Below are 10,205 nucleotides of genomic sequence, written 5' to 3'. Positions count from 1 at the left end.
ATTTTTAATGAATAAATTAGGATGAAGGACAGAGTTCTTTAACTCCTCACTAGCAGACCTCTCTCCATGTCCATTACCCTCCTCTCTTTGGTTCACTTGTCTCCAGAGAACCCTGGCATATTTCTCCCTTGCTGCACAAGAGTAATATGAGGCTGTTGGATTAATTATATCTAAGGATCCATCCTAATGTTGCAATAATTTTATTTGACCTACTTTCAGCCAGGTGCTCTTTGCTGAGTTCTTCAGCTTCTGCCTTTGGAAGTTGGGAGGTGGAATATTAAGAACTCAGGTTGAGAAGCTAAATAATCTTGGGTTGGAATCCTTAGCCACTCCCTGGCTGGGTGACCTTGGGCAAGTTACTTTACAACTTTAAGACTAGGGCTCTTCATCTGTAAAATATTCTTTCCCTATGGGGACAGTCACTTTCCTTATAAAATTGGTGTAAAGTTTGTCAGAGATAACATACATAAAATATTTAGACCAGTGTAAGGTACACATTAACTTAAAAAATCTGTGGTGAAAGCAGAAAAAAAAGGGATAGGGAAATGACTGAACTTTAATCTCCATCTTATTTACTCCAAATCTTTCCATATAAGCATTATGGTAATTTCAATTCTGAGAGATAGTAAGTAATGTCAGATTGAAATCAAGGAAAGCTTTATGTGGCATTTTCCTGACCATAAATATCTCAAAATGTAAATGAGGTGAATGGATCATGAAGCTTTGTTACTGAATCCCACAAGAGGGAATACGCTTTTTTTACTGTCTTTGTAGAGACCTGCACCTGAGACAGCAATCACTACATAAAAAGCCTGAGGAAACATTTCAACTCTGATTGCATAAATTCTAACTAATGACCTGAAATCTCATGATTTGAAAACTGTGGAATCTTTGCCCTTTTTATTTTTAGTCCTCCTTTCCTTAGGTATGCTTGATTTGGATAACCAGCTCAACCTTCGTTCCCTTGGTACAGACCTGGAAATCTCATACAATGCTTTGGTCATCCTGCCTATATGCCCAACTGTGATGGTTAATTTTATACGTCAACTTGACTGGGCCAAGGGGTGCTCAGATAGTTGGTTAAACATTCTGGGTGTGTCTGTGAGGGTGTTTCTGGAAAAGATTATCATTTGAATTGGTGGACTGAGCAAAGCAGATGGCCTTCCCCAGTGAGGATGGGCATCATCCAATCTGTTAAGGACCTGAATAGAAGAAAAAGGTGGAGGAAGGTTGAATTAACCCTGTCTGACTGGTGAGCTGGGACATAAATCTTCTCCTGCTCTTGGTGCTCCTGGTCTCAGGACTGTAGACCTGGACTGGAATGTATACCATCGTGTCTCTGGCTTTGAACTATACCTCCAGCTTTCCTGGGTCTCCAGCTTGCAGACAGCAGATTTTGGGACTTTTCAGCTTCATCATCAGGTGAGCTAATATTTTATAATAAATCTCTTCCTACATATACATACATATATTTTATTGTTCTATGTCCCTGGAGAACTCTAATATACCAGCATAGGCCCCAGGAAACTGCTGGTTACATTCCCCTCCCATCCTCCAGATGCCCATTAAGGAAAGAGTATACAGTTTTATATCAACAATCACTATTATTTTTCCTAATGGCTTATAAACCATATACTTAATATGTTAAAAGTTGACTCAAAAATTATAATTCTATAATTTCAAGAATCACCCCCATTTTCATTCTCCCAACCAGTAAGATATTTTATGTATTCTATACTCATACTTAGAATCTACATTTGTTTCCTCAGGGGGAAACTACAATGAACCTAGAAATTTGAAATCAAATTAAGACAACTAAATGTTGAATTTTTTTCTCCTCACTTGCCCTGAAAATCCTCCTCAGTTCTGTGATGCTGATTCTGCTCTCTCCTAGTTGAATTCTCACTGATCTCCTTGATGACATTAGGAGAAGAGACATGAGTTAATAGTTACACGTGATGGTTAATTTTGTATTAACTTGACTGGACAAAAGGATGCTCAGATAGCTAGTAAAACTTTACTTGTCGGTGTGTCTGTGTGGGTGTTTCTAGAAGAGATTAGTATTTAATTCAGTAGACTGAGTAAAGAGATCCATCTCTAGCCATGTGGGCAGGCATTGTCCAACTCGTCTGCTCCCTAACAGAACAAAAAAGTATAGGGCAAATTCTCTTTGTCTTCTTTTACCTGGGATGTATATCTTTTCCTGACCTTGGACATCTAAGCTTCTGGTTCTCAGGCCTTGGACTTGGATTGAATTATACCAATACCACTACTTTTCAGAGATCTTCTTCTCCTTCTTCTCCTCCTCCTCCTCCTCCTAACCCCCCCAAAGCCCCCCAGTACATAGCTGTATATTCTAGTTGTAGGTCCTTCTGGTTGTGCTATTGTTCTGTCCTTCTCCTTCCTTCCTTCTTCTTTCTTCTTCTCCCCAAAGCACCCTAGTAGATAGTTGTATATTCTACTTGTAGGTCCTTCTGGTTGTGCTATTTTTCTGAGATTTTTAAGTAAACACAATTTTATCTTTTATTGAAAAAATGAACTATAGATCTTAAAAAATAATCTCACTAATAACTAATATTTTATAGTACTTTGTAATTCATTAACCATATTCACATATGTTATGTCCTTAGATACACAGAATTTTGGAGATTCAGAGTAGTTAAGTCAATTGCTCAAAGTCAGCAGCTGGTTAGAATATTTTGATTTCATCACATTTCCTCAAATAGAAAATGAGACCAGGATGTAATCTCAAAGTTCATTTCCTCAAGCCCCTCATTTTACAAATGAGAAAATACAGACATGTTGGCAACTATGACAGAAATTCTGGTTCATCAGCCTTTCCTAACTTATCACTTTGCATTCAGGTTTAATGGTATAAAATGTAGACACTTTTAGGCAATATGATCAATACATGTACTATACAAGAATCATGCCTCCTAAAAAAGCGACATTAGGCCTGAGAATATAGGAATTCTACTGATGATTACCTAATTAACAACAGTGAGCATTCTGAAGTTCCTTGAGAAACTTGTAGGCTGATAAATATTTCCATCAAAATGTTGATCATCAAAGCCCACTCCAACTCTTCTTCAACAGGACAGATTCTCTGAATCTTTCGTTTAGGTACATAAAAGCAGTTGTGTTATCACGATGAGAATGCCATCTCTGTAGCAATCTTCAAAGATTCCCGTACGACACAAAAAGTGTTATAAATGGTTCCTTGTCGCTGTTACATTTGTAACTCCTAGATATTGTGATTACTTGTTTTCATGAATTGTGAGAGAGTTTTCTTCCTTTCCCAGTGTCACATTGCCAGAAAGCACATTTATATATTATTATGTTTAAACAATGTACCCTCATAATGTGCACTTCATGTGATTAACTCATAACGCCATCTAGAACAATCTTTTGGTGCTTCCTCATGCCTAGGATGGAATCTAGTCAACGCTCTTATGTGATTTGCAATCTGTGCTCTATCAATTCCACAAAGATAAAACAGAAGTGCCAAGCCAGAATGACACAAATGGAGAAAGAGCCCATTCCCCGCCTTCAGCATGATTTGTGATATTTACTGACTAACCAAACACTAGCATGGGATAAGACCCAAATAGCCTTTCAGGACTGGAGTGGTGACAATTGGCAGTGGTTAGTGTGGTACCAAAGCATGTACAATATTTGCAGTGTCATAGAACAGGGCAGTTTCCAAAGGGGAAAAGCAGCATTACTGCACAAAGGAGACTGGGAGATGATGTGGGCACAATCCATCCTCCTGGGTATAAGAGGGAACCCAGAAATGTCATAAAATCCCTCTTTGATCTGTTGTCGCTACTGTTGGTTGTATGGGAAATTAACATATTTAATTAACTGTCTGACCAAAGCAGCTGTTACCTTATATAAAACCTTGAACATTGGTGCCTGGCTTGTCCCACTAGGTGTCTGAATGTGCCAGTGGCATAAGAGTGATGATATTTTTATACCACATGGCACAGCACGACTCCTCTTGCAATAGGCTCAAGTCAAGATCTTCTTTAAATTCTTCATGGAGAATAATGATGCTCCAGCCCAAATTGCTTAATAACGCCCTACGTCAGGCCAGCCAACAGGAAGCTTCATGCACAAAAAAAAGGACTCTGGCCAATCCAATCACTCCCAACTTCCAAAACTACCCCTGCTGCAAAGGCCCTGGCAAAGTCAGACATACATCTTTCTTCTTCGTCATCAGGATGCTATTTTATTCACAATTTACTTCCCTTACTTATGACTTATTATTTGCCTTCTCTATTTTTTTCAAAAACAAAATTTCCATGGCTGCAATATTTCCAGATGGAGAGAAATGCTTCTGAGTCAGAAGTTACTTTCATTAGTTTGCTAAGTTATTGGTCCAAAGCTATTATGGAGATGTTGTAAAATAAATTTAATGCATCTAATTTTATATGGTACATGGATTGGTTTGAAGGATTTCTGAGAGGAGGGAGTGAGGGATAGTAGACCATTTCTGACCATTGAAAAACGCTTCCTTTACTTGGTTTGTTATTTCACCCATTTGTGAGAGAGTAAGAATCAAGCATTTTCTATTTCAGATGGTTTGAGCTGTGAACTGATGAATTTATCTCTAGCAAAGATGGAGGCCAGAATTTTCAATACCTTTCTCGGGGTAATATGGTAACACTGGTTATCTTGATTGCCTGTGCTGCTCTTTTTCTGAACGAATTTACTCTGCCATTGAATGTGTCTTCCCCATCATACCTTTACTACTAGATACACTTAATATGCCCTTTTGTACCATTTCTGAAATTCTTGGAAGGTCTTGCAAAGTCTGCAGTTTCGCCTAGTACCATATGTAACTTATAAACAGTTTGCTAGCTCAGCAATTGAAGGGCTCAAAATCCTGATTAGACAGAGAGGCCTCCATAAAAACTATGGGAGAAAAAGGTTAGCCAATAAGGACTTTCCTCACTGTTTGCATTATTATATTTTAAACTTTTAATAATGTGCAATAATTAGGATATATTAACTTGGGATATGTGATTATAAAATTGATCAATAATCTTTCCAAAAATATAAAACTGAGGAAATGTTGGATAGATATTAGAATAGACTTTATCTCATTCTGAATGAGCATATTTTGTACTGTTTGTGCATTTGGCACACAAAGACAGATTTTAGTTATTTGTTGCATGTATCACACGAGAAAAAATTCCCAGGGTTTAAAAAAAGAAAAATGGTGATTTGTTCATTTACTTTTTTACTGACCCTTGTAAGACAAATAGAAATATATTTTCATATGTATATGAACATATACAATTATATATTTCCATCTACTACAAAATGTAAGAAAATTGTTCTTCAAAAACAAGTTATTGAAACATATGGGGCAACATCACCTCTGAGGCCAGGAAGAGCAGCTTCAAGCTTACAGAATGCTACATGTTAGAGATCTAGAAGCCTATCTCATTGTTAAAGTTAATTAGGAATAAGTTGCTCAGGTAACTTGGTGATATTCTCCCTGCTGTTGTAACTGATCTTTGACTCGGACCATCGGAATCTGGATTGCTATATTCAGATGGAATTCACCCAAGTCATTACTGTTATTCAAAAAATGTGTGCCACAGAATTTTCTTGGGCACTGGGGAGAAAGTGAGGAATGAGTAAGTGAGGAATTATGTCTGTTCTCACATTGCTTATCGAATAGGTATCTAGCAATGACCATACCTGGAGAGTTTCTTTAATAGAGATTTTATGAATATAAGAAAAGAAAAGATGAATATATACAAGTTATTATATAGCTAATATAAATATAACTAGGATTAACAAACTCTAGATAATATAAAATGAGGGTCCAAAATAATTTTAAACGTGTTTCTACCTTTCATTGAATAAAGTATTCTGTTAAAGAATTTTCATGCATATTCTCTCATTCATTCCTTGTAATACACATGTGAGGTAGCTACTAATATTGTCAACATTGAACAGATGAGAACATGAGGAGAAAACTTAATTTTCAAAGTTAATTGTTACCCATAAGTGACAGAGAAGCTTGTCAGCCTAGGTTTTCCCACCGACAGATACTATGCACTGACCTACGTAGTAATTCTTCCTGTCCAAAAAACTGGTACAATCTTTAGAAGTCTGTCCTGCTCTCTGCAGAGAGTGCTTCTTTCCTTCACCACTTCTGATCCTGAACTATAGCTATTCTGCTTCAGGAAGGTTTGTTTTGTTTTGTTTTTAACTATTTGCAAAAAGTGCTTAAACTTTGGTTTGCAATTGCTCACTCTTCTGTTTTAACTATATTTAATGGAGTTTGCTTTACTCCATTCCTCTTTGCTAAATGCCTGCTGCCAGGTATTCACTCCTGTAATGCCTCCTCTTTCTATTTTTTTAGCCCTGCAACTTTCCCCCTGCTTCCTGCCTCTGTGTGCTGGCTCAAGCTGTGAGGTGATTTCATGGATCTGGGCAGAACCTGAGACTTAGAGGATAAGTAATTCATTTGAGTATTCGAATTACCTCTTTATACATAGATTTTCTCCATTGTACGACTTCCCAAGACGGATGACTCTCTGTCTTTTCATCAGTGTGTTCCCAAACTCTGGAATCCAGCTTGTAGTAGGCAATCAATAAATATTCATAGGGACAGATATGCTTACTTAAGTGAAAATGTATTTAATTTGGCCATTCATTCCTCTTTCTTTTCAGAATAATATCCCAAACTTCTTTTGGGGAAATTATCTCTCTTTAACGTGCATGGAGACTTCAAACCAAAGTAATCTGCCCACTCCTTGGCAAATGGTAGACACCTGACTCAAGTCGGGTAAATGAGTGTCTGTCTCTCTGTCTCTGTCTCTATGCCTCTGTCTCTTTCAGTGTCTCTCTCTCAGGATTTCGGTCTGGAGAAGAGGGACAAAGATGGGTTTGGAATGGTTGGAGCACATCCATATGAGTGGAGAATTCCAAGTACATCTGTCTCAAGTAAGCAGTGCTCCCTGTCATTTCCTGAGCCTATGTTCTATTTTTTTCTTTTTTAAAACAGCATTATTACAATATAATTGACATAGAGTAAACTGCACATATATATAAAGTGCATATTTTTTTTAAGTTTGAGCATGTATATACCCCCATGAAACCCTCACCAAAATCAAAATAATGGATATATTTCACTAACTCACAGCGTTTTCCTTTTAGCCCTTCCCAGTCCCTCCCATTTTTTCCTCAGTCTGCCCATCCCCCACCAAATTGGGCAAATACTGGGCTGCTTCCAGTCAGAATACATAAATTTGCATTTCCCAAACTTGTTTTATACATGGTATCATAAATTAGGTGTTTTTTATTTTGGTCTAGATTCTTTCACTCACCATATTTATTTTGAGATTCATCCACGATGTAGCATGTTTCAATAGTTAATTTTTTGTTGAATAGTTATCTAATGCTTATCCATTCATCAGTTGATGGATTTTGGGATTGTTTTCAGGTTTTAGTTATTAGAAATAAAGTAGATATGGACATTCCTATTAAACTCTTTGTGTGAACACATGATTTCTTTCTCTTGGGTTAATACTGAGGTGGAATGGCTAGATCACGTGGTAGATGTGTGTTTAACTGTTTGAGAAACTGCCAAATTATTTTCCAAAATGGTTATCTCATTTCAATTTTATATTAAAGTCTTTGCTTCATTTTGAGTTAATTTTTTTATAGATAGTGCAAGGTATGTATTATAGTTGATATTTTTAGTATATGGATATCCAACTTTTTAGACACCATAGTTAACAAAATATTTTCTCTACTAAATTATCTTTGTTTCTTTGTTAAAAATCATTTGCCTCAAGGGGCCAGCTCAGTGGCATAGTGGTTAACTTTACATATTCCACCACAGCAGTCCAGGTTTCACTGGTTCAAATCCTGGCCACGGACCTACACAGCACTCATCAAGCCATGGTGTGACAGCATCCCACATACAAAATAGAGGAAAACTGGCACAGATGTTAGCTCAGTGATAATCTTCCTCCAGGAAAAAGAGGAAGATTGGCAGCAGATGTTAGCTCAGGGCCAATCTTCCTCACCAAAAAAAAGAAAAGGTCAGTTCCCTATATATGTGTTTATCTATTTCTAGGCTCTTTATTCTATTCCATGGATGGATCTACTTTTCTAATTTTATGCCAATACCACAACTATCTCAATTAGCACAGCTTTATAATGTCTTGGAATCTGGTGGTCTTAGTCCTCTAACATTGTTCTGCCTTTTAAAAGCTATTTTGGCTATTTTAGGTCCTTTGTATTTCCATAGACATTTTAGAATCAACTTGTCAATATCTACCAAAACAGCCTACTAGGATGTTCTTTTCAATTGTATTGAATCTGTACATCAATTTTAGGAGAGTTAACATCTTGATATTGGGGCCTTTGATGCATGTTCATGATGAATCTCTCCATTTATTGAGCAATGTTTTATAGAATTCAGTATGCAGGTCTTTCATATCATTTGCCAGATTTATCCCTAAGTATTTCATTTCTTTATATAACTATTATATATACTATATTATATTATATTATATTATATTAAATGCCTATTATAAAGGTATTTTTTTCAACTTCAATTTCCAGATGTTCATTGCTAGTATATAAAAATATAATTGATTTTTGCATAATTAGCTTGTGTCCTGTAGTTTTGCTAAACTCATTTATTAGTTTTATGAGTTCTTATAGATTTCATTGGATAATCCTCACAGAAGATGATGTCATCTGTAAATAAGTCAGTTTTACTTTTTTCTTTCTAGTCTGGATGTCTTTTTCCCCGTTGTCTTATTGTACTAGATAGAACCTTCAGTACAATGTAGAATAGCAGTGCTGAGAACGGACATCCTTGCGGGTTTTTTTTCCTGATCTTATGGTGGAAAGCATTTAGTCTTTCACTGTGAACTATGATGTTAACTGTAGATTTTCTTTAGATTTCCTTAATCAGGTTGAGGAAATTCCCTTCTATTCCTAGTTTGCTTACAATTTTTCCCAGGAATAGATGTCATATTTTGTCAAATCTTTTTTTTGCATTGATTGAGATGATTGTGTTTTCTTTTTTCAGTTTGTTAATTTGATGAGTTACAGCAGCTTACATTTTCAATGTTAAACCAGCCTTGAATGTGGAGACAAAATCAAATCGGCTATCATGCATTCCTCGCTTTATATACTGTTGGATCCTATTTGCTAAAATGTTGCCTAAAGTTTTTGCATCTACTTTGATGAGGAATAGTGGTCTGAAGTTTTCTTTTTTAATATAATGTATTTGTTGATTTTGGTTTCAGAATAATGTTAACATCAAATGAATTGAAAAGTATTTCTTCCTTTTCAATTATTTGGCAGAATTTATATAAAATTGGTATTTTACTTCTGTAAATGTTTGGAAGAATTTTCCAGTGAAGGCATCTGGGCCAGAAATTTTCTTTATGAAGTTATTTAACAAAAATTCTATTTACTTAATAGATATTATTTACTGGTTGTCTATTTCTTCTTGAGTAAACTTTGGTAGTTTTGTGTTTTAAGGAATTTTTCATTTCATCCAACTCCTTAAGTTTATTAGCATAAAATTATCCATAATATTAGCTTACTATCCTTTTAATATCTATAGAATATAAAATGATGTCACTTTTCTCATTTCTGATATTGGTAGTTTGCGTCTTCTTTCTCTGTTTCTTGTGCATTTGGCTAAAGTTTTATCAATTTTATTGAATTTTTTAAGATTTAAGTACCAGCTTTTGGTTCCATTGAATTACTCTATTATTCCTCTGTTTTCTTTTTCACAGATTTCTGTATCTAGTCTTTACAATTTCCTTTCTTTTATATATATTGGGTTTAATCTGGTTTCTTAATGCGGAAGCTGAGGTCATTCAGTTAAGAACTTCCTTTTTTCTAGTGCTATAAATTTCCTCAGTACTGCTTTGGCAGTATCCCACAAATTGGAAATGTTGCATGTTCATTTTTGTTTAGATCAAGAGCTTTGTAATTTCTTTTTTGATTTCCTATTTGACCTATAGGTTATTTAATCATGTGTTCCTTTGCTTACAAATATTGGGGATTTTTTGAAACATCTTTCTATTATTGATTTCTTATTTAATTTTATTGAGATGAGAGAGCATAATTTATATGACATATTTTTATATGACACAAACTTTTTAAAAGATGTTGAAACTTGTTTTATGGTGCAGAAAATGGTCTATCTT

Source organism: Equus przewalskii, chromosome 17 (assembly GCF_037783145.1).
Source record: "Equus przewalskii isolate Varuska chromosome 17, EquPr2, whole genome shotgun sequence".
In the NCBI taxonomy this organism is placed as follows: domain Eukaryota; kingdom Metazoa; phylum Chordata; class Mammalia; order Perissodactyla; family Equidae; genus Equus; species Equus przewalskii.
This window is presented reverse-complemented; position numbering follows the sequence as displayed.